Raw genomic sequence first — 25,344 nt, 5'->3', positions numbered from 1 at the left:
CATGCCTATTCAATCAACGCACATGTATATACGTAGAGGGCATCTGGCCATAAGTCAAGCACCCTTGATAAAGGAACTCTTGGCTCTTCTTTCAGTGGACTTTGAGAAGGCTTTTGGCTCTCTTTATTGGGATTCCGTACTGAAAATTATGGAAGACATGGGTTTGAGGAGGAACTTTGTGGGCTGGATACATTTGCTCTATTTTCCTGTGGCTGAGGTCAGAGTAATGGGGTCTCCTCAAGGACCTTCCTTTTGGGACATGGGATGAGACAGGGCTGCTCCCTCCCTCCCTTATTTTTCACTCTGGCCATAGAACCATTGGTAATTAAACTTAGAATGGACCCTGTCTGGCAGGGATTCAAATGGCTTTGGGTGCAGAAGACCGGGTCACGCTATATGTGGATGACCTTTTGATCTACATGGGTAATCCTTCGATCTCCTGCCCCGCAGTGACTCAAACTCTGACTATCAAGGGTTCAGTGGCTCTCAAATTCGGCAGAGAACCGTCATTGGCAAGCTCTGATGAACAAAACATTATTGGAAATTAATAAAGTTCTTTGTACCCTGGTCTCTCTTTACGAGGGTATGAAAGACGATATCAAAGCTAACTATAATGTCTTACAGTCGTTGATGGAAAAGATAGACATGATGAAGCCCCTTGGGAAACAGGAAGTTAACATTTCCGAACCAGAATCTATGAAACTGAGACTAGGGGGTCGGGAGAAAAGTTGAATAAGCCCGTTGTACGGGACCCTCCCGTAACAGGGTGGGGTTTGAAGGCAGGTCCCTTTTTACACACACTCCAGAATAAAGACAACCCGCTAGGGAAATAGTCCAGGAGAGAGCTTTGCAAGGATATCAAGGTTTCAATTGTACAGAATACAAATATCAGCAAAGGACTCTGCTGCTTGAGAGTGCGCTGGTCTTTTCAGTTACAAACAGGGACTTAAAAGCCCCAAAAGTGTCACAATATACAGTACACATGGGTGACACTGATTGGAGGCACCCTACACATGAGCCTACTCCATAGGGGATGCCAGGCAGTAATTGGTTAGTTTGCTACCTTAGGTCTGGATCCACGTGGGTAAGCTGGGCTCATCCTTGCGATATAGGTCAGGCCACACATGAATACATTGCTCCTATCTAAACTAAAGAAGCTAAGCCTGAATATATTAACTCATTCCGGCAAGCACCTGGTGGCACAGGAAATGGTGCCAAGGGGAAGGTCGGATAAAATACAGTCACGCTGACCCACACATTCAGGTCTTCACTGATAGCGCTGTTCCCGCACTCAAGGTCTCCACCCTGAGTTTTGATCTTTAATGTATTCCTACCTGTACCTCGTGCATGCTTAGATCCTCGGTGGACACTTGATTTGTGTTAGAACCTGTGGTTCACTTGCTTATCGGGGAATGCAAAGGTGTGATGTTCGAGTCAGTGGTGTAGGACTGGCTCTGGCCTGGCTGGGTGGGGGTTAGAGGCCTGATGGCAGTTTGGTGTCTAACGCTTTTGCAGGGCTCTTTAGAAGATACTAGATATTCGCAACACTGGAAGGACAAGGGGGAAGTGGACTTTGGTGGGAACAGGGCTCTGCAAAGTCAGTCTATCTTGCAAGAATTAGGCCCAGTGAGCCGAGAACGTGAACCATCTTTCCCTTTTGGGCCTAATACAAAATGGAGACATGGGCTATGGATTTCAAATGCCACTCATCTATCTTTAAGCGCTACAGTGCCTCTACACATTGTATAATAGTACGGATTACTCCCCTATTGTACGTTATATTACCTCATATGGTGTTTGCCTTACCTGGAAGCGCTGAGGGGGGTGGGATAGGCTAATCTCCATCCCAACATTCCCCCTTTCATTATTTCTACAGTAACTAATTCTCCCCTCCACATTTCCGCTCATTTGTGCGCCTTTCTGCTTCATCCGATGATGATTTTTCCTTTATGGCATCCATGCTCTGCACACATGCCTCCAACTCTCCCCATGCTGCGCATACTATTCAGGTGTACAGGTCATGTATATACACCCCCATCACCCGCTAAATCCACCCACAGTTCTTTATAGTTTTTAGGGATCCAGGGGAGGTACAATGGTTGTGTGGTACAAGTTGTCAACTATTTCGCCAATGAGGATGGGGACCATGTAGTGTGCGTGGCCATTATTCTGCTCAGTTTGGATCTCTGCCTCTTTTGTATTACGAGGTACTATACTATTCCCAATAGTCCCCATTATCATTGCACTATTGGGCACAACCTCAGAGACCTAATTGGCACGTGCAAAAGACCACCAGGATAACCACAATAATAGGGACCAGCATTTTCACCAATGTTCCAAGCCATGATGGGACCCAGCTGAAGGCGAGGGTTATCCAGTCGTATTCTTTGTCCCCAGCTTCTTTCTTCATTTTCACCGATAGCTCATGTACAGCAGTGATTACGTGTGACAATGTCCCATTTTCAGCATCTCCAGAAGGTATGAATGTGCAACATGAACTCCCGATCTTTTTTCAAACACCACCCTTCATAGCTGTCAGGCGGTCCAATACTTACCTTGATGATGTTGAACTCCTGTTCAGTATCGTTTGCCAGCTGAATTGATTCCCATCAAACTATCTGGAGCCACTTGGCATTGGCCCATCTCTGGATACTGGGTACCAAGGATGCAAAACATTTCTCTGCAGAATTGTAGTGCTTATATCCGTCAGGTATTTTTGCCAGCAGTTCAGAGGAGTCGGGATGTAATTTGATGCCCTTTTTCTTCTGTGTAGTCAGTCAGTGGGTTCTCTTTCAGGGATCCTGCGAAGGTTTGATGGCGTCAAGCTTCTTGGGTGGGGGGCATAGTGGGAGCATTGAACAGGTGTCCCCATTCAGGTGCTCCTCTGGCATGACCAGCATGGCAGAATGCAGTAGCCTCTCTAAGAAGGTGGGACGTGCAAGTATGCTTGCTGGCCGCAGATCCAGTAATAGTCCATCAGCGCAGTTGTGCCCCTTTTGAGGTCAGGCACTATGAGAGTTTGATTGCATTGTTCGTTTGACCCAACAGCCACTGTCCCTTTGCCGAAAAAACAAAGTTCTTATGATTTCTGCAGATGTACCTTCACTGGTTTCTTGAGCGCCGCAACCCAAGTGAGCTTGGTGATATGATCTGTCCATGTTTGCTCTCAGGTCTGTTCCACTAGTATTGTAATTTTCTCAGACAGCCCCAGAAGTCCTTCGACCTTGCATATATATTTGTATTTGTATTTGTTTATCTATAAAGCGCATCCAGGACCAGGGGCATACGGGCGCCTAATTTTAGATCTGGTTACAGTTACAATTGAATGCAGTAGGCAATGGTTACAATGGTTACGGTTACAGATAAATACAGACATTGGTGTTACAGTTACATGCATACATTTTGCAATGTTCAGGTGGTAGGCAATGGAGGATGCAGATAATTTAGTATATATTATGTTATTTACAATACGTACAATGGGCAGGTAGTAGGACTGGGATTTAGGAAGTTAGGCTATCATTGTGTCTAGGTCGTGAAGCCAGCGCTTTGTGTTCTGATTGAATACGTTGAAGGAAGGTTCTGACCTGAGAGGAGCGGGGAGTGTGTTCCATATTTTAGAGGCTTGTACGGGGAAGCTGGCTCCTCCGGAGTTGTGTAGTTTGAATCTCAGTATGGACATGGTGTTTGCTTGAGCTGCTCTAAGTGGTCTAGATGAAGTGTGTGGGGTAAGTTGGTTGGTGAGGTAAGAAGGTGCCAGGTTAGCCCTGGCTTTGTGTGTAAGGGCAAGAGTTTTGAGGGATATTCTGTGCTCAATTGGGAGCCAATGCAGATTACGTCTAGTCTCTGAAATATGCAACTTTTTAGGGATATTGAGGGCTGCCCTGATGGCATTATTTTGAATTACTTGTAGTTTGTTAATATTTTTGTGGCTAGTGCCTAAGTAGAGGGCATTATAGTAGTCTACTTTGAACAAAACTAACGTTCTAGCAAGTGTGATGCAGTTAGGTGTGGAGATAAACGGTCTACATGCGGTGATGAGTTTACAAGTGTAAGCGGCTGATGATGCTACTGCATTGGTTTGTCTAGAAAAGGATAAGGTGGCATCGAGGTAGATACCAAGGGTTTTAGTATTGTTTGAGACGGGGATAGGATTACCATCTATAGTGAAGGATTTGAAGGCCGTATTTAGTTTTTTTAGTTTAGCGTGGGTGCCAAGGATGAGCATCTCAGTTTTTTCGTCGTTGAGACAAAGTCCATGATGTGCCATCCACGCTTGTATTACTGTGTAAATTTCATTAAGGGTTTTGCTGTGTGTTGCATAATCACCAGAGATAGGAATAAGTATCTGGGTGTCGTCTGCATAATTAGTATACGTGACACCCAGATAGTCAAGGATATCAAAGAGGGGCTTTGTAAATATATAATAGAGTGTTGGAGACACACAAGAGCCTTGCGGGACCCCACAAGGTACCGGTGAAGGTTCAGCCGAATCAGTGGGAGAGAAGACCCTCATGGTTCTGTTTGCCAAGAAGGAGCTGATCCAGGCAGTGGCTGCGTCGGAGAAGTGTGCTGCAGATTTCAAGTGGTGGCAGAGCGTTTGGTGGTTGACCAAATCAAAGCTGCTGACAGATCAAGCAGTAGGAGGAGTGCAAGTTTACCGTTATCTTTTAAGATTTGGATCTGTGTAGTGAGATCTATTAGGGCAGTTTCCGTGCCATGTCTGGGTCGGAAGCCAGATTGCCTTAGTCCCAAAAGATTGTTCGATTCTAGATAGGCCTGTATTTGCAGGTAGGCTGCTCTATCTAGTATTTTTTGTAAGAAAGGTACAGTTGTTATCGGCCTGTAGTTAGATGGGTTGGCTCGGTCAAGGGTTGTTTTTTTGGGTAGTGGTATGACCCAAGTGTCTTTTAAGTTATCAGGCACAAATTCGGTTTTGAAGGAGGCATTGATAAGGTTAGTAATAAATGGTGCCAGGTCATGTGCTGCTCCTTTGATGATCGGCACAGGGCTCTTATATGTTTGCTCTTATATGTTTGCTCTTGCCAATCATTATTGATGTATCTTGTTCCCTCAATCACATCGATGGGTTTCTTTGAGACAGTTAGGGTTGCTGGAACTTGTTTTGCACTTCTGGGGATGAGGGTCGAGAAGTTCTAGGTGGACGTTGTGTGTCTGGAAAGTGCCTTTGATTCTACATAGTGCAAGGTGAACAGACATGGTGCTTCTATCATGGGTACTTCTTGAGGTACTAAGACATTTGGTGCCCCAGATGCATGCAGTATTAAGGAACATGTTGGAGTACCAACTGTTTGAGTGTTTGGGGTGGTGAATGTCTCCCACCACTTCTAATCTTAAGCCATGATATGCATCATATTAACGTAGGTGCACTTGCCCTCTTTTTCTGTCACTACACAATGTGAGGCTTGTCCTTACTGCTATTGTTTCTTTAGTAATGTTGTCCTTACCTAGGGTTTGTTTTACCCCTGGCAGCAATAGTTTGAACAGTGTACTCTTGCATATTGTGGTTTGGGAGCTGCTTCTATTCACAAGGATATTATTATTATAACCTGTATCATGTGTTGGCGTTATAAGAACTTCAGCTTCATTCAAATCAGAAAAGGGGGTCGATTTTAGCGTTTGTAGAGTACAAATAGAACTGGGGACACTGGGCGGCATTGGAGTAACATTTAAGAAAGATGCAGTAACATTTAAAAGCATTTTTGTTTAATTGAAATCTAGTTTTGTAATCTTTTGGGGGTGTATTCCCATTGTAGGTCCATTTAAACCCCTCACACCTTCTTTTAGATGGCCCGGCCAGATAAAAGATGCCCCCCAATAAATACCCAAAACAAACATACATATTGTGAACAACATCGCTGTAAAGTGGAGGCCACAGTCATAGCTGTAGGGACTAGTAATACTAATTCTACTTCTACTACTAGCCACATTTCAATGAGTTCTTAGTGGTGCCATCTATATTATCGTTGCAGCTATGGAAATTGGAAAAACGTGGAGGGCAGCAGATGGGGAGGGTAAAATAAGATGAATAAGAGAGGAGATAGAGAGAGAGAGAGACAGAGAGAGAGAGAAAGAAAGAGGGAGAGAGAGAGAGAGAGAGAGAGAGAGAGAGAGAGTAAGAAAGTTTCTATAGCTCATGCTCTAGAAGTAATGCATGTACTGTACTTATTTTCAGATGCACAAATATGGTCAGCGTAGAACCACTGGTTTGAGGTAGTGGTATTTTTTTCTGTCTGGGTGTTTGGTGTGGTGTCTTGTGGTGCCCTCCGAACACCAGAAAGGTGTATCCAATATCTCAGCCCCTCCACCTTTACTACAATAGGGGTGGAAAACACCACTTTATAGGGCCCATGGAACCTAGGTGTGTTGCATTTTCGGGCAAAGCTTCTTACATAGAGCCATTCCCCAGGCAACAGTGGGTTAGTCGTAGTCTCCCTGTCCTCCGTGTGGGATGGTGCCACTTGTTTTGAGATGCATCTGATTGCCCGTGTGAGTTGGGTCAGGTACTGTTTGAACTCTTCACCCGGAAAAGTTTCTGCTCTATGCGTCTCTGATGCTCTCCTTACTGGTGACAGGGGTGTTTGTATGTGTCAGCCTGTTACTATCTCCAGGTGGTAGTCCTTACTGGGCTGTGTGCACAAATGGAAAAGTGCTAGGGGCAGGCAATACACCCAATTCCTTTTCAAGGTTTTCCATAGTTTGGAAACTCTGCTTTTAAGGAGGCCGTTTATTCTCTCCACCATTTCATTTGCTTGTGGGCGGTAAATGGAACACATACGTTATATAATCACCAGCAGAGTAGTCACCTCTTAGAAAAGTTCACTAAAAAATTGCATCCCATTGTCTGATCATAGACATCACATATCCCCCAATGGGGGAAGACCTCTCTGACAAGAAATTATGCAGCACACTTGGAGTCGGGGTGGGTACATGGGCCAGCCTCAACCCACCAGGAACATGAACACACCACCACAATTAGATATCGTGCCCCATTGCACCTTTCTCCCATGTCTGCATAGTCAATGTGCAGCTCACAGAAGGGACCCACAGGGTGGGCCAATGTCCCTCTCAGAGTTTTCAGTGTCATTCCAGTGCTGAACACTTGACATGTTGTACATTGGACCACAATGTTTTCCCAGGTGCTCCTGTAAATTTGGGATACACCAATCTTCCTGAAGTTCTGCTGCAATGTGTTGCTTAGAGCTGTGAGATGGACAATGTAACTGTGCATACAACGTGTAGAGTAACTCCACTGGCATTACTACCCTTCCTGTGGCCTGTTGTCTCCATGGGAGATCTGTGGGTGATTGGACGCACCCATGTTTGAGCCATAGATCCTGTTATTCTGTGGGTGCCATGCGCTGTAGTTCAATAATTTGTGCTAATGGGGGAGCTGCGTAGGCATCCGTGTGCTGCTCTGTATAGGATGTGGTCACAATGTATTCTGTTAATGTGGGTATGGGAGGTATGCCACCTCCTTGGCTGCCACATCGGCAGCTGCATAACCCAATGATATTTTGTCTGTATTGTGGGTGTGTGCTACGCATTTAACGACAGAGGGCTCTGCAAGGGTAGAGATCAATGAGTTAAGTAAGGCTGTGTGTTGTTCTGATGAGCCATCTGCTCTTCTGAAACCCCTCCTTCTCCAACGTGACAGACCTGCATGCACCGTGGTGGTGACATATGCAGAGTCTGAATAGATGGTAATGTAGCACCCTTTTGAGGCCTGCAGGGTTTCTATCAGTGCTACGAGTACTGCTGCTTGTGCGAAATAATGTCTGGGCAGTCTTTTCATGACCAGTGTTTTGTATTCTCCCTCTTCTAGGTGCACCACTACCGCCCCAACATATTTCTCACCTGTGTCTTGGTTAATGGACGCTGACCCATCAATGAAAAGTACTTACCCTTCCTCTAATGGGGCTGTCTTTAGCTTTGGGGATATCGTCACCCTCCCCTGCATATGAAGCGCAATAATGCTGATGTAGGTCCGCAGCCATGCATGGCTCAGTGAAAAACGTGGCAGGATTTACTGTTCTGCACCACAATACATGGATATGGGATCTGGACAGTATTATTTCATATGCCAACGCTTTTTGTGCGGAGAGTGTGTACTTGGAGCGATCTAGTATATCAAAGAGTGAGTGCTTGACGTAAAGTGTTACTGGGCCTCCCGTGACAATTGTGGAACTCTTTTCAATGGCAAAGGCTTCGGCAGCGAGGGCTTGTTTGCAATCGAACTGTTCCTGCATGAGAGAATCGAGTGTGCCGCTATAGTACACTAGCATTTTGTGACCCATTTAACTCTTTTGCGTGAGCACTTTCTGTCATAAGTGGGCCATTTGAGCGGGAGAAAATGTATAATTCCTGTGTGTAATCAGGAGTGGCTAGGACAGGAGCTGTTGAAATCAATTCTTTTCGAGCATTAAAATTGGTCATGATTTCATTTTCCCACTGGATCGTGTCGCCCTCTTTTTGGGCATCCTTGAGGCCTTTTTGGAGCTGTCTGGTGTATGCCACGTAATATAAGATCCATGCTCTCCAATACTTGCAGAGCTCTGGGAACTTCTGCATGTCTTTCACTGTGAGTGGCTTGGGAGTGCCACGCACTGTAGCTGCCCTGTCCGTGCCCTGCCCTGTCCGGAATAATCCTGTCCAAATAATCCTTTTGCCATCCTTGGAGATAAGCTGCCCTAAGTAGAGCACTTCCGGTAAACAGTACTGGAGATTTTTCTTGTCCACTTTGTACCCTTTCTTTGCTAGCAACTGTAGTAGTGCAACGGAATCCCTTGACAGCTCTGTTTGCTGTCACTGCAGACCAGTAGGTCATCTACTGGTCTATTCTATTGAATGATCGTGCTGGGCACCTGAATGTTCCCTAGATCTGCAGTATTCGGTTAAAAAAACTGGGGCTTTCACAGTACCCCTGGGGCAAGCGGGTGTGTTGATAGCGCTTTCCTCCCAGGGTAAATGCGGTAAGGTTCTGCGAGTCTGGATGGAGGGGCACTGAGAAAAATGCATTCTTCAAGTCTACCACCATATAATGGGTGGCTTTTTTGGGAATGCTGCACAAAATTTATGCTGGGTTACGAACAAGTGGAAAATCTTTCTGTACAATGTCATTAAGGGGTCTTGCATCCTGAATCATCCTCCAACTGCCCCCTGTTGCTTTTTAATCAGGTATATAGCCGTATTACATGGTGAGGTTGAGGGCACAATGATCCCTTGCTGTAACAGGGCCTGTAGTGCTTCCTGAATCCCCTCTTCTGCTTCTCTGGACAGGGGGTATTGTTTGACCCGCGGGAGTATTGCATCTGGTTTTTGCATTATCTCCACAAGTGCTACCTCTTTTAACATGCCCACATCATGCAGGTTTGTTGTCCACAGATGTGCAGGGACATATTGCAAATCACCTTCACTGAATGGGGGTGGTTCACTGACAAGAGCCAACAGGGGGCTCTGCACTTTTCTGTATTGTATCATTATGTCACAGGGTATACACAGCTCGAGGATCATTTCTCCATCATTATTGTCATCTTCAAAAAGGTCCTTGTCTGTCACTTCTCGTAGAAGTAATTTGGGTCAATACACAACACAGTGCGCCATTAGCACCCGTCGGGGTCAGTTCCTAGCACTACAATCCTTCTAGCGGACACAAGCAAGCCTTCCAGATCTACGGACAAGATTGTGACAGCAGCCACTTCGGGAAGCGCTACAAGTCGGAAAGTCAAATCGGCAGGTACCCTCCATTCTTTCATGGTAATCTTGGGGACAGCTTGGGCAAGTACTCTGTTACCGTAATAAACATAGTTCTTAATCAGTAACATGTAATGCAAAGGATGGGATGCAGAGTAACTCTTACACCAAATAATCAGACATACTCAGGAAGTTGGCACAGTATCATTTGCCTGTTTCAATATTAATTAATATCAAATATCTAAAACAGGGAGTCACAAAGGACAAGCTCTCAATGCATAATACATAAAACACACTTATATAATAAGAATTTGTCATACGTGACATCAAGCTACGTGGCAAATAAGAAAAACCTATGAAGGATCGTGGTTGGATCGAGGGTAACATCTAAACATACTTTCTATAAGGGCTGGGATTGTAGTTGGATATCTACTGTCAGGTAAACAACTTATGCCTGACTCTAGTGCAAGTCATCCTCAACACTTATTAAGTACACAGAATACTATTGGCTCTTGGTGAAGCTGAAGCACTTCCGGAGGTAAGCAGACAAAGTCTTACACAATGTTTTAGAAATGTTTGTAAAAATGAAATCACTGTTGGGCCACAAGCTGGGAGGCTTGTGGGGGCAAAGCTGCAAGCAACTCGGCAAAAGCAACCAGGGCAAGTCTCACCTGAGAGCTAGCAAGGCTACACAACAAGAGGTAAGTCCCCTTAATTTTACAGTACCTTATCTATGAAGAACTTGGTTCCAGCTGGCTACTGTTCCAGTGTAGGTCTGCAGATCCCACTGTTCCTGGGCCTCAGTCATGGGGACAAGAGGGATGACGTCTGGAGACTCCTGAACTACGGATTGAAGGTCGGCGGCAGCCTAGCAGTCAATCACACCGCAGGGTGGCGGTCCTCCAAGGACAGTCAGCCAGCCAGTGACCTCTGGGTGCATTCCTGTAACCAAGGGGATTAAGCACAGGGAGTTTCGGGCACCTCCCCTGCTTCCTGCCCTGCCAGACACGCTGGAGCCATAGAGCAGGATTCAGCATTGAAGCCAGCCAAAGACAAAATGAACAAAGGGACCAAACCTGGTTTGGCACGCAGAGTAAATCTCAAGAAGGACCTTTACAAAAAGAAATGGCAAAAACGAAGACCGGGGCCATTTTGACAAAATGGGCACCCATAGGAGTCTTACTGTATTTGCTAGCTCAGCCCGCGGTAAAAACACTCAATGGTAGTAAAAAGTAAACCACTGCCACCAGCCATTAATTGTAGAAAGGGTAACATAAAAAATGTTACATGAGAAACTAGGCAAACTAAGTAGCCCCTCCAGAACCCTATTGTAAGATAGTGTGTGCTTGGTCTAGAAAGTTACAAATGTAAGTAAAGTCAAGTTCACTTCACTGCTCTTGGAAACAGTAGTTTATCCCAGAGAAGGTATTTAAACCTTTAGAAAATCTAAAAGACTTCGCTGTGCCACTGCACTCAAGGTGCTGTGTGTCACAATGTAAAAGATGATGCCTATGGAGACTCCAAAAACCAAAAAGAAATACAGGGTCCAAATCAAAGAAAACACATGAGAGAGTGGGGATACGGTCAAACTATCGACCAGTATAAAAAGTAAAAAGTCGTAAAGTCCAGCAAATGTCCCGAGGGGTCTTTAAGGTAGAAGGGAATTAGCACATTTCTGAGAATTCTCCCTAACACCTCTGAATTCGGACCCAGGTCACTTCCTACTCAGTTGCATACCCACACTGCCTTCTGGCAACCCCTGCACTTGGGTCTGTATATGCAACCCTACAGCCCCCTTACCTGCACTTATTGGACACCTGCTGTGTACCCTTAACCCTTGCACTTGCCACCTGCTGACCTCACTAGCCCTTCCTCCCCTGCCCCTGGCACTTTTCACCCTTCCCTCTCCCCTGCACTTGCGCAATCTCAATGTCACCTGGCCTAGTAAGAACGTTGTCTTTGTCTTCCCTCTGTTCCCCTCCCTTGCCTCGTCCCGCCTTGAAACAATTGTGCATAGACGCGTTATATCATGTGAAAGCAGTAGTTGTCCATGATTGGACAACTACTGCCTGTTTGACTGATACGGATCCTTACCATTGGTGGACTTGGACTTGTTTCCAGCTCGAATCTTGGATAAAAGGAGGACTCCTGCAGCCATTTCTTGAGATCTACGTCAGAGCCAAGAATCCCTCAAAGAGGAGCAGACTGCTGAAGATTTCAGACGACTGGTGATGGGGCTCAGTATCCCTTCCATTGTTCGGCCCGGTGAAGCCCTGATCCTGTGCCTAATCTCTGAAGACCCAGAGCAGTTCTTCAGCCTTGGACTAGTGGGATCAATTAGTCTCAACACTTTCTTGTGGATCCAGCCATCCAGAGCCTTTTGAAGTGTCCCCGGACCACCCGATGGATTGACCAGCTCCCTCATGGGCTACTTCCCAGAATCATCGACATTCCACAGTGGTACTCGGAACTTCGGTGGTGGCCAGCTTGTGCCACATGCCACCTTCTCCCCAAATTTGTCAGGATTCACCCTCGGACTGCGCCCCTACTTCCTGGTTGCCTGTGGGAACCGACGTGGACACGTCGGCACCAAGGTGCCTTGAAGCATGTGTTGCCTTAATTGGACAGAAGGGTAGCTTAGCCGGTGCCAGGGAGGATCTCCATGCTTATGATTGCATGCATCACGTTGTGATTGCCCTTTCTGAGATGTCACCACGATAACCTCACTTCTAGTTGTGAGGCGTTGTACCCAAAATGGCCACCGAGTGTCCTGTACTGAAGTACGAGGTTCGCTCTAGTTCCGGTCTGAGAACCGCATTGAGACGCATGCTCAAAGAGTGCTGCGTCTCCTTCATTCATTATAAAACGAAAGGAGAAGCAGAGCGTGTTGTCTCGTAAACTGCCTAGATGACACATCCAAGTCTGCGGTTCCCATTCCAAGGTATTTTTAGTTATTTAGACATTTCGGATGGACTAGAGTTCCGGTCTTTGCTATGGCTTGGAGTACCCAAGTAAGTGTTCAGTTGTAGTATCCCCTACTGTATAGGGGATACAGTGCATTGTTTGGCATGTTTTTTGTTGTAGCGGGTCAGAGTTGCCAAGTCGATATTTCTCACGTGACTGGGGGTTTCTGATCTAGACTCAGTTTGTGCCGCAGTGAGACATATAAGGAGAGGATCTCCTAAATCCACCTTTTGATTCTGTGACAATAACAGATCAGAACTGGCACTCTAGATGGTTCTATCCTGACACAACAGGAGATCATGTATTTGGCCTTATGCTATGGCATCCCAGTTTACGTGTTGTGTGTTGATAAATTACTGCTGTGAAAACACCACACAGGTTCCTAAATCCTCTACCACTGTCACCATTGCAGCTCCTGATTCGGGGACCTGGAGTACCACAAGGAAAGGGTGTGCAGCCACTAAGACGCCCCTGTACTGTGTCAACCACTTATTTTCCTATATATTCCATTAGGAATCAGGGGGTTTACATCGAGCCATAGGTGTCAGTTTTTCAGGGTTCCCAAAGACCCCTCAAGCAACTGAGAACCAGCCTGATCCAGACAGATTGCGAGACCCTCCTTATCCTTCTGAGCCATGCAAGACATTCTAAAAGAATTGACCAATGCCTTACAGAAATTGCATGCAGAAGTCCACACTGCTAGACAAGAAAGTGCAGTGCAGTTCCAGACTATGACAACCCTCGAAACAAAAGTAGAATAGATTTCAGGAAAGGGTCCAGTTGTAGGTCACCCATGGGAAATGGCAGGAGGCGTCACCAGTCCCCCTAGAACCTCTTCTCCTAGGGGTGACGGTACTTAAGTTATAGTCCCTGCCGCATTGCAACCACCAGGATTGGGTCCTAACATACCTACTGCTCCTATGCCCACTAAATACGGAGAAGATCCCCAAGACTGTAGGGCTTTTTGCACCCAATACCGGATTCACTACCTCAATAGGCCTGCCTTATATGGCACCGATCAAGCCAGGGTCGCCTTTGTATTATTGAATTTGGAGACGACAGCCCTTGATTGGGTTACCCCATTCGTAGACAACAATGATTCTGTGCTGGCCAACTGTGCAGCATCTAAGGATGCCTTTCGTGCCAATTAGAAATCCGGCAGGGGAACAGGGATCTTTTATCCCATATAGCCAGTTCCAGAAAACATGGTAGTCGAAACATTATAGGCGTAACATGTACAAAGAAACCTCTTTCACAAGGGATTTAAAAGGTGCTGTGACCCAAATCGTAACCCCCCCTGAATCCATTACAGACTTTGGTCCTCATTACGAGTTTGGCGGTAGCCGTGCCTGCAATACAGACACGGCTGCTGCCAAACTCGTGAACATACCGGCACCCGCATTGGGCACTTACCGGGGTAATTTCCCATTGCCGGGTGCCGGTAAGTATTACTCCCCATTCCGATCTGAGCCCCAAAGGGCTCAATGGGAATGGTGAGTCCGGATGCACCGGCACCATTCATGAATGGTGCCGGTTCATCCGTCGGGTTGTGCTCGTGGTTGCCGGTCTGCCCGCCAGGTCACGCTACGTCTGATGAAATCAGAAAGAAAAGAAAGCGTGTTTTGAACTTAATCCTTGCATCCACTGGGAGCCAATGGAGAGATTTCAGAGCTGGAGAGATACGATCCCAGGGCTTGAGGCCAAGGACAACTCTCACAGTCCTGTTCTGTATTAGTTGTAAAGGCCGGAGAGTAGAGGCTGGTAGATTTAGAAAGTGGCTGTTACAATAGTCCAACCTAGAGAGAACTAGAGCTTGGGAGACAATGAGCTTCTGAGGGAAGGAGAGGAAAGGCAGAGTACCTCTGAGGAGTTTGACTTATTTAGAGATGTCGGAAATGTGGGCGGAGAAGGAAAGAGTGGAGTCAAAGATGACCCGAGGTTCTTAGTCTCGCAGGTAGGGGTAGGATGAGGGCCAAGGGAGGACGGCCAGAGACTGAAGGAAAAGGATGGTAAAGGTGTACCAATGAGGAAGATCTCAGTCTTGTTGGCATTTAGACAAAGATCATTGGTGGCATACTAACCTTGAATGGCAGTTAGGCAATCAGAGATGAGAGAAGGGGAGGAGGTGGCCGAGGGCAGTGTTAGGGAGAATTCTCATTCTATGGCTAGTTTCCCTTACCTATAGAGTCCCCCAGCAGCTTTGCTGGATTTGAAGGGTTTGTATTTTTCTCCTGCTAAGAGTGTGACCCTTTTTTCCCACTCTTGGGCATCTTTGCTATGTGTGTTCTAGGCTATTTTTTGTGTTTAATGTCTATGGGGTTTATCTCACCCTCATAGGAACCATCTTTATCCACATGTGTTACACAGCATCCTGCGTGCCGTGACACAGGGGTGTCGTAGCGACCCCCAAACATAGACTCCATACCCTGGGACTGACTACTGTCTCAAAGGGCATGTAAAGTCCCCATTGACTTCACTAGTCAATCTTTATGAACAAAACCAGTACAGCCCATCTTACTATGGAGGTACTGGCAAGGGTTAATAGTTTTTATTTTATGTTCATTTTCGAGAGAGTACCGTACAGTCCCTCTCTCAAAAGTTTCTGGCTGTTGGCAGTGGTTACTACCAAAAGATATTCGACCGCAAATATTTCCCTATGGGATTTTCCCATTGTTCGAGGCTACCACATTTACTGACAGCCTCTAACATACCGCCGGGATATTTTTATATTAACTTTACTCCGGTAGGTTTTATTTGCCAGAACTTTGATAGAAATTCTTTCTCGTGTCTTTCTCTAAACTCCTAACCCAGGTCGGGGATTCTTTGTTCGTCCTTTTGGCAGGCTTCTGCCAAGAAGCCCTCCTTTCGGCGCCACTGAGTCTGGGGTGGATCCATTGTGTGGGAGGGGGAGTAGAACCCCTGGACAGGGTTTCCTCAGCAACTCATGTCACACTCTGCCCTGATAGGCTGGAGGGTCTCCCGCCAGGATGACCACTCCACTGTGTGAGTGACAGCTAGGCTGTATGAATGGGGATCTTTTTGCATAAAAGCAGGGTCCTGAGGACTGGAAGAGGAAGACGTCGCCACTGGAACTAAGAACCGAAGAGGAGAGAAGCCAAAGACAGCTGCAACGACTGAACCACCGGTGAAGCCCTGCTGGAGCGTCTCACCACTTTTCTCCACACGACGAGAGAAGATCTTCATCTGCAAGAGCCTTCTTCCCTTGAGCTGGTGGGACCAACCAGTTTGCCAATCACCTTCCTGGACCTGCCTTGGTCGAATCGCCAGTATCTTGTACTTGGAGACCAGATAGCCAGGCACCCGTCCACCCGGACCGCGTATAAAGGAGCGTACCTTTTATTCGTTGGGCAGCACCGTGGCTGGTTTCATCCCTGGGCAGTGCAGTAACTCGAACCTTCCTCCACGACGAGAGTCCCTCTTCCTCTGCTGGATCACCCGAACTGCAGGAACTGCCAGGAACAACTGCCACCGCAGGAGCCTCTTCTACATTTCAAGGTACATTGTTCCGCCAGGCCGCCCTTTTCGTTGGGTACTGCTAAAGGTGTTTTAAATACTTTACCTACCTGTTGGGTTGGCCACCCCTATCCTCTAACATTGTCTTTCACCTTCTGCAACCACCTTTTCGAATCGTTAACCAAAGACTTGACTGCAGATACAAGAACATTTTGCTCCTGGGCCCTTGCCCTGTACCACTGACTCTGGCACAGGCCTATTGACTCTGGCTAAATTTGTTATAACTGCCTTCTCTAGATTGCTTCTCAACTAGAACTGTGCTGGTGCACCTACTTCTTATAACCACCTTTTTCTTCCCATTTTTTTAACTTGTGAAGTGCCATTTTGCCTAAACTTGTTCACAAACTTATGGGAAGTGTTGCTAGGGTGTGTAAGAATATATTCCTGTATAACTTGTATTTTCCCTCCCTTGTGAGAAATTGCTAGAGTGCCATATGTGTTTGGTTTTCACTGTGCCGTTTTGCTCAGTTTTCACTCTTGCTCAAACTTGTCTATAATTTAACTAGGGAGTTGTGTATACTTTTCTTGACTGATTTTACCTTGCTTTATTAACTATGATTAATGTGTTGAACTAGAAGTGTGTAATAAATATATATATATATATATATATATATATATTTTTTTAATGCAAAGCTTTGGTCAGTGTTTCCTTGTACCCTGGTACTGTAGTCCTATTGTGTAAACCCTGAATACTGCTCAGCTCCCTCTTGAGATAAGTCTGACTGCTTAGCCACAGCTACCAACTAAATCTTTGTGGTACAGACTGATACCAAAGGGGATTTATTGCTAATACCTTTAGTCTTAAGCTTCTGTAGTGCTCCCTAAGGGAACTGCATAGGATTCTGCCTAACAGGCAGCCTGAAAATGAGTTGAGTGTCACCCGCGTAGCACTGAAAATTTGAGCAGAAAATGGCAATGAAGTGGGTGAGAGTTGACAAGTATTGGTTAAAAAACCAGGGCGAAAGGTTAGACTCCTTGGGAACAGCACTGATAGAGAGGGAGATAGATGAAAGGAAGGACCCACATTGGACCTGGGAGGGTCGATCAGAGAGGAAAGAGGTCAGCCAGGCCAGAGCCTGATCGGTGATACCCAAGTTATCACGGATACAATTGAGCAGGGTGATATGGTTGACTGTGTTGAAGGCAGAGGAGTGCTCGAGTAGGATGAGGACAGAGGGAGTGTTAGAGTCAAGGTTGGAGAGCAGGTCTTCACGGATGTTCAGGATAGCAGTTTCCGTGCTTCTGGCAGCTCTGTGAACCCATGCAAATCAGGGGTACCCTGGGGCCTTTGGGTAGTGAAGAAAAAGAAAGATGTAGGAAGATGAATTTATGTTTATACTGTGGAGATATCAGGCATTCTGTGCGTTTCTGTCCTAAACGGGGCCCTTTCTGTAGGGAAACAAACAAGCTCATTGAATAAAAGGAAGTCTTTGATGTGCTCCCCAAAACAACTTCCATGTAATAGGTCCCTCTCTGTACTCAACCAGGCACCCCACCTGTATTTACGAGTCCTCTAGCGATCCCAAACCCAGCAGTGCGGCACATTCTATGTTCTTCTTGATAGTGGCGTCACCGTGAACTTTATTGATTCAGTCTTTGCTCAACAACAGCACATACCATTGTGTAAGAAACCCATCCTGAAAATGTATTCTCTATTTACGGTTCTTTCCTCATTTATGAACCCATAACCCACCAAACAATTCCTCTTACTCTGTCTTGTGCTTATATACACCAGGAACTTCTTTCCTTTGATGTTATAACCACCCTGCACTTTTAATTGAACCTAGGTATTCCCTGGTTGCAACACACCAATCCACTCATAGACTGGACACACCATACGCTTCAATTCCGTTCCCCCTCGTCAATAGAACTTTCTCACTCCATTGAATTGGTACAAATCCCAGGACCCAAGTGCAGTCCAGCGATACAGAAAAAGGTAGAAGAGAAAACATCTGAACCTAAAATACCCAAAGAATACAGAGCCTACATAGCCATCTTTGATATAAGAAATGCAAACAAGCATCCTCCTCACCAGCCTTATGATTGCCGAATTGATTTAATACCTGGAGCCCAGATACCATTCGGACGAACATATGCCTTATCCGAATGAGAAAATCTGATTCTCAAGAAGTACATGGATGAGAACCTACAAAAAGGCTTCATTCGGCAATCCACATTTGCCAATATTCTTCATTCTTAAAAAGGACGATGACAAATTGCAGCCCTGTGTAGATTACTGCCAATTGAACGTGATCACTGTAAAAAAAAACGTTATCCTCTGCCACTTTTTCAGACGCTCTTAGACCAAGCGGGGTATAGTCATCTGTATACCAAATGAGATCTACGAGGGGCCTACAACCTGGTAAGGGTCTTCCCTGTGGATGAGTGGAGACGGCTTTCTGCACTTGTTTCAGACATATGGTGATGCCCTTTGGCCTCTGTAATGCCCCTGCTGCCTTTCAGTATTTTCTAAATTACTTTTTTCGAGATATTCTCGATGTATACTTAGTCATATAACTGGATGAAATCCTGGTTTATTCTGCAACCTATTCTGAACATGTAATTCAAGTCAGGGCAGTACTACATCATCTCCTAAAGAATCAGTTGTATGCCAAACTTTCCAAATCCAGCTTTCACCAGGATCATAACGCCTACCTAGGCTACATAATGAGCCAGCTGGAATAGAGATGGACCGAAAGAAGATAAACACCCTCTTGGAGTTGCTAGAACCCAGACATATCAAGGAACTTCTAAGGTTCCTATGTTTGCCAACTTTTATTGATGCCTTATTCCTCAGTATTCTTCCTTATTGCTACCACTGACGCGTCTTTTGAAAAAAGTGAATGTGTACATATAGCCCTCTGAGACCCAGATGGTGTTCCAACAGCGTAAAAAACTGTTTGCAACAACCCTGATAATACATCTACCAGATCCCAGTCAGCCTTACGCCATGGAAGCTGACACATCCGATCATGCCGTAGGTGCACTACTCCTGCAAAAGTATCCAACCACCTTAGTCATGCATCCCCTTGCCTATCATTCAAAAACCCTGTCTTCGTCCATAAGAAATTACAGTATCTTTGGAAAAGAAGGAACTGTTAGCCATCAAGGAGGCTTTTTTGACATGGCAACATCTGCTGGAGAAAGCAAGACATCCCATTAACATCATTACGGATCATCGAAACTTGGATTTCCTAAAAACGTCCAGAGCTATTGAAAGGTAGCCCAACTTACAGGGGTACCCTTGAAGTATACGGGTACCCCTTAATCACGCTCACACCAGATTAAAGTTCATCCCTCTAGGGAATTAAGGCTATGAGTCATCTTGCATGGATAACAAATATAATCTGTACAAAAATGAGGATGGGGCGCAAAGGACTCTGCAGGCACCTTTATATACTGTTCAACTTGCTTACTGGGTACTGGATACTGGCATAGCTCATCCAAAACTGTCTTTCTTGCCTTACAAGGGATTCTGCAGTCTTCCTTCTTGCATGGCCAGGTTACAGACTACTTAGAATACAGCTGCCTCTGCAGGAATCCATTCTAACTCCTGTTTTTCATCATTTGCTATATTATAAACTTTTATATATAAACACACCTTCCCACCGTACTCTTCACGCTTCACTCATATTCTCATATTTTATCTGGTCCAGTAATTCTGCTTAAAAACCATGTTTTTCCATAAGATTGTATGTTGTGCATTAAGCATCTACACTCCTATTCATAGTATACAGGGGCTTTTGATTGACAGGAAACAGCTGCTCAGTCTGTTACTTGTGCTCTGGCAGAGCTAGCCACGTCCCACGCAATGCCTTCAGTCTATTTTTAGCAAAGGCTGCATTCTTTTTGGCACAGAACTCTTTACCGTGCTCTGAGAAAAACTAACTACAATTTAACAGTTTTACAAATGTATTCAGCTAAATAGTTATTTGCAAATACTAACTATTTTCATTTAGTGGCTGGCCACTCCTGTGTGTGATTATCTTTGCATTAAAAAAGCTTTCTCAGTGATATAGTGCTTAGAGAAGTCTTCCCTAATTTTAAAGTGCTTGAGGGGTGCAGGAAGGTGCTATCCAAGGCACTAGCTCCTCCCCAACATTCCCCCCTTTTATACTTCTACAGTAACAAACTCATCCCCACCCAACATATCTACAATCCCAGAAATATTAGTTTGAGTTTTGCTTTTCATTGTATGTCAAGTTGTTTTATATCCCCCAATTGATACCATCATCTTTGCACTATTAGGGACTATAAACACATCACCGGAGCCCCAACTGGCACGTACAGAAGAGAACCAAGAAGAACACGATCAGAGGCACCAGTAGTTTTACTGATGCCCCCAACCATAACGGGACCCAATCAAAGGCAAGGGATAGCCAATCCATGTTCTGAACTCCACCTTCTTTCTTCATTTGAACACCTATATTGTGCACTGCCTTGATGACGTGGGATAGTGACCTATTCTCTGCATCCTCCGGGGGTATAAAAATGCAGCAGCTACTTGTACCCCAGGAGCCAAAAAAGATGAAAAGAAAGTCTCTGCAGAGCTAAAAAGTCAGTACTTTTCAGGTATTCCTCTGAGTAGTGCAGAACAGTCTCTTGAGTCAGTTTGATCTCTTCTTTCTTCCCTTCCGTTGACATCGTCCTTTCTCTTGTAGCATACCAAATTCTTGTGTGATCTGCAAGCTTCTTTCTGCTTCTTTAAGTACTAGAGTGGCTGTTGGCACCTCAACAGGCATTTCTTCTCCCTTCAGGTGTTCTTCCAGGATTACTAGTAGCACTGAGTGCCGGGTGGCAAGTGAACGCTTGCCCCTCCATGAGAGTGTGTGATGCAAGTAGTCTTGTTGGCCACAAACCCACGGCCGTACCTTCATCATATCAGGGATCACAAGAGTGTGGTTGCACTGTGAGTTTGCGCCATCAGGAACTTTTCCTTCATTGCTAAAATAAAGTTCAGCGTTTTTGGCTCTATTTATTCACACTGGCTTCTTCATTGTTGCAATCCATGTCAGCCTTGTGATGTGTTGGGACCATATTTGTGCACAGATAGGGCCTCATTAAACGGATGGCGCTAAGGGATTACCGACACCGGTAAGGGCACCGGTGCCGGTAATCCCTTAGCGCCATACTACGAGGTCCCTCAGTGGGTCCCGTCCTTAACCTGTGGCCAGACCACACGTTAAGGAAGGGACCCGCTGAGGGACTATAGCGGTACCGTTATTTGCTCCTTCCCCATTCCCATTGAGCCCTATGGGATATGGGAGGAGAGGGAGGACAGGAGGGAGCGAAGGGAGAGGCCAGGGAGAGGGGGAGGGAGTGAGAGGGACCCTTTTTCCACCAGGGCCGACTGGGTACTGGACCTTCAAAAAATGGAAAAATTGAAAAGAGATATAAAAGATAATAAAGAAAAAAACAATACAAAATGAAAAAAATCAACAAATCAAGAAAAAAGAAAAAATAATGTGTGTGCCACTGCATACCACCCTGTCATGGATCCTCAAAAATGTCTCTTCCTTTGCTATGCCCTTACTGAACTTTGCCTTGTCTCAGGTGCTTTTCGGACATCCGAGAGATGCACCCAATATCAACTTCCTTCATTCGGATGGCGAGAGGAGTACAGAACACCACCTCATATGGACCTTTAAACCTGAGGCTGATCAGTTCCCTAGATAATAATGGTCCAGTTGTAATATGGGCAATGCTGTGTATGGAACTGTGGTCTCACTTTCTACAGGGGTGGTCACTATTTCTACCCCCATTTGCCGCATGCCACTACCGGCCCTGTGTGCTTCCGTCCCGTCCCCTGGTCAATTATTTATGACCCATCAACATATAATATGTCTCCGTCCGCCAATGCATGAGCCGTTCATCCGAGTGGGAAAATAAATAAAACTCCTGTATATAATCCGGAGTTGCTAAAACAGGGGCTGTGCAAATAGCTTAAGTCTTCAAATTGTCTAGTCATTTCTTCAGACTTTGTAACAGTGGCCTTGTATAGACTGCGTACTCTAGGATCCATGCCCTACAATAATTACATGAGTCCAAAATGTGGCTTCATTTCCTTCACAGTACTGGGCCTAGGGGCATTGCAAAAATTAGTAGTCCCAAGTATAATCCTTCAAATTGACAGTATTGTAGCTTCTTTGTATCTGCCGTGTAGCCTTTGAGAGCCAGCAATTGCAATAATGCAACAGAATCCCTCCTGCACTGATGTTCATTTTCACTACATAACAACTGATCATCCACATACTGGACATCAATGTAATCTGTACTGGGGTCCCATCTCTCAGTAATCCATCATCATGTGGATTAACAGTCCATAATTATGCTGGCACATATGGCATGCCCTCCTCAAAAAATAAAAACATTTGAGTTGCCACTGCCATCAGGGGGCACTGTACCTCCCTATACTGCACCATGATATCACAGGGGATGCAGATCCCCAAAATAATCTCCCCATTTTGCTTATTTTCCTCAAATAACTCATCATTCATTTTCTTTAATTATACTGTCGGGTCTATACATAACATTGTGCACCACTCGCATCCCTCCTGGTCTGTTCCAATCAGGACTACTCTTTTTCTGACACTACTAGTCCTTGTAAATCTAATGACAATATTGTCCCTGCCACCAACTCGGTTGCCACCATGGGTCGGAAAATAAAATTTGTATGCACTTGCCAACATGTTGTCGCAATTGGAGGCACTGCTTTTACTAATAACTTTAATTACAATAGAAACACATATCTGGGACCATAGGAACCCCATGGACTACTGACTCCCTTGCCATTGAATTGATGATTATCATTGCTTGAGCTACACACGTCCCTAGAGTGGAACACTCTACCCCTTGATCTGTGAATGATATAGTTACATTTATTGTACTGACAGATCCCTACCCAACAGGTTCAAAGGAGAACACTCTGAATATAACAAGGTGGCTTGTACTACCTCCCCACCCACTTTTATATCAAGCTCCTCAGTGTATGGAACCATAGAACTAGCCCCCTGCATGCAAAGAGTTTTACCAGATAATGGAAAGTTCCCCTCCATAATGCATGACTTAGTTGCACCTGAATCTACCATAAATATAAATTGCCTGTTTCCCATTTCCTCATCCACCAAATGCCCCTCTTCCGGGTTAACGGTTATCAATAGGATTGGACATGCGAGTGCTCTCTGTGGGCTGTCCTAATCAGAATATGCATTCTGCGCGCACCGTGGGAAGTACGAGGAAGTACTGTTTACTGGCGTGCCGTGCTGACTGGAATTGCTTGGAAGTGTTATTGAGCATTCCTTGCTCATACGAAGCTACGTGATCTAAACTGACATTTCGGCCGGAGGAAGTCTTTTTAGTGAACACCATGGATTGCCTGATCTAGTGGCATTGAAAAAGGACTGTTTGGTTGGGCTCCGCCCTTGCGAATTGAGACGCCCATTTTCTCTGGCTACCTCCTACTTATTCCCAGCAGCCAGCGCACTCGCGCGCGCACCGTGGGAAGTACGAGGAAGTACTGTTTACTGGCGTGCTGTGCTGACTGGAATTGCTTGGAAGTGTTATTGAGCATTCCTTGCTCATACGAAGCTATGTGATCTAAACTGACATTTCGGCCGGAGGAAGTCTGTTTAGTGAACACTGTGGATTGCCTGATCTAGTGGCATTGAAAAAGGTGACTTTCAATTATCTGTATGCGCATAGCGTGTACGCTTGGTGTCTCCATTGTGCACACGGGAAGCGCATGTACATTGTGTACACTGTGTTCACAGCATAGTGTGTACGCTAAGTGTCTCCATTGTGCACGCGGGAAGCACGTGTACGCTGTGTACACTGTGATCACAACATTAAGTCAGCGTGTATGCCGACGGAAACTCCAGTATATTGAATGGTTGTTTTCTTTCTTTTGTCTCCTTTTACTTAAGGACTGTTTGGTTGCGCTCTGCCCTTGCAAATTGAGACGCCCATTTTCTCTGGCTACCTCCTACTTATTCCCAGCAGCCAGCGCACTCGCGCGCGCACCGTGGGAAGTACGAGGAAGTACTGTTTACTGTTCACTGTGCGGTGTGCGGTGGGCTGGTTGCTGGAAAGTAAGGTGGGTTGATTTGGCTGACTGAGACTTACTTATGCAAACTGCTTGCTGATTTATCATGGTGAATGGTCTCCGAGGCGGGCGAAAAAGCCACGTTAATATGAGCAATGTTGTAAATGGTCCCAGGGGAACACAGGCAGGTAATGAGGAAATGGTGGATTCTGAGAGCGAGGAGAATAACTTATCTAATAAGGTGGGAACGTCTGTGTGTGTAGAAACCCAGGGGATATGATCTGCCAAATAACGCCACCCGAGATGGCTGAACAAGAGCCTAGAAATGAGATATCAGTGGAAAGCATTCCCAAGAACAACTCTGAGTCGACATTAGAGACCTTTAAGTTCAAAGCAATGAACCATGATTGTGAAAATGGGGTCATGGGTGCGGGCCTAGGAGAATACCGGAATGGTGACCTATTAATGAAAATGGGTGTCATTAGCACGAAACCCAGATTCTCTGATGTCTTTAAATTGCTACAGCAATTGAGGCACTGCTGGATAGGAGGATGCGTTTTTCTAGAGGGCCCTCCACCCCAATTAAAGCTAATAAGTACTGCATGGAGGATGTATATGTGCATATTGATCCTGACGAGGTACTCAGCATGAAGGCCCAGGTGCACACTTTTTTCGATGATCTAATTGTTAATAACGAGGTGAATAAGGAATTCAAAAGTTCAGATACCAGTTCACCTTCAGAAGTAGAAATTCCCCCTGAAGTGATTCCTATGGAGTCTGGATTTATTCCGGTGATGGTACCTTCCCCTGTTGAACCACATTTAACCTTGTCTGATCTAGAAGGTGAAGTAGAACATAACCTAATTGAGTCCTCTGATATTGGAGCTGAGTTTCCGGTATTGTCCAGGATCCTTAATCTACTTTATAAAGGACATGAACATACCCACGTCCAACTTGGATACTCACACAGTATGTTAACAGAGCTTCTTACAAAGGTCAACAGAATAGAGGGGTTATTGTTTACTTGTGAGGCTGTTGTGGTCCTCTCTAGTGGTAAACAAAGGGAGAGCCCCCCATTGAGCAATAAAGCTTCC

At 45.5% G+C, this 25,344-nt stretch overlaps 1 protein-coding gene across 2 annotated transcripts in view; it reads left to right on the top strand.

The window, feature by feature from the left end:
- Positions 1 to 25,344, top strand: part of LOC138511169 (uncharacterized) — a 296,224-nt gene that overhangs the window by 88,759 nt on the left and 182,121 nt on the right. The gene's annotated exons all lie outside the window — the stretch shown is intronic.

This window comes from Ambystoma mexicanum, chromosome 6p (genome assembly GCF_040938575.1).
Source record: "Ambystoma mexicanum isolate Mex_15411 chromosome 6p, UKY_AmexF1_1, whole genome shotgun sequence".
NCBI lineage: Eukaryota > Metazoa > Chordata > Amphibia > Caudata > Ambystomatidae > Ambystoma > Ambystoma mexicanum.
The sequence above is the reverse complement of the archived record's forward strand: the minus strand, read 5'-3'. Positions and strand labels throughout refer to the sequence as shown.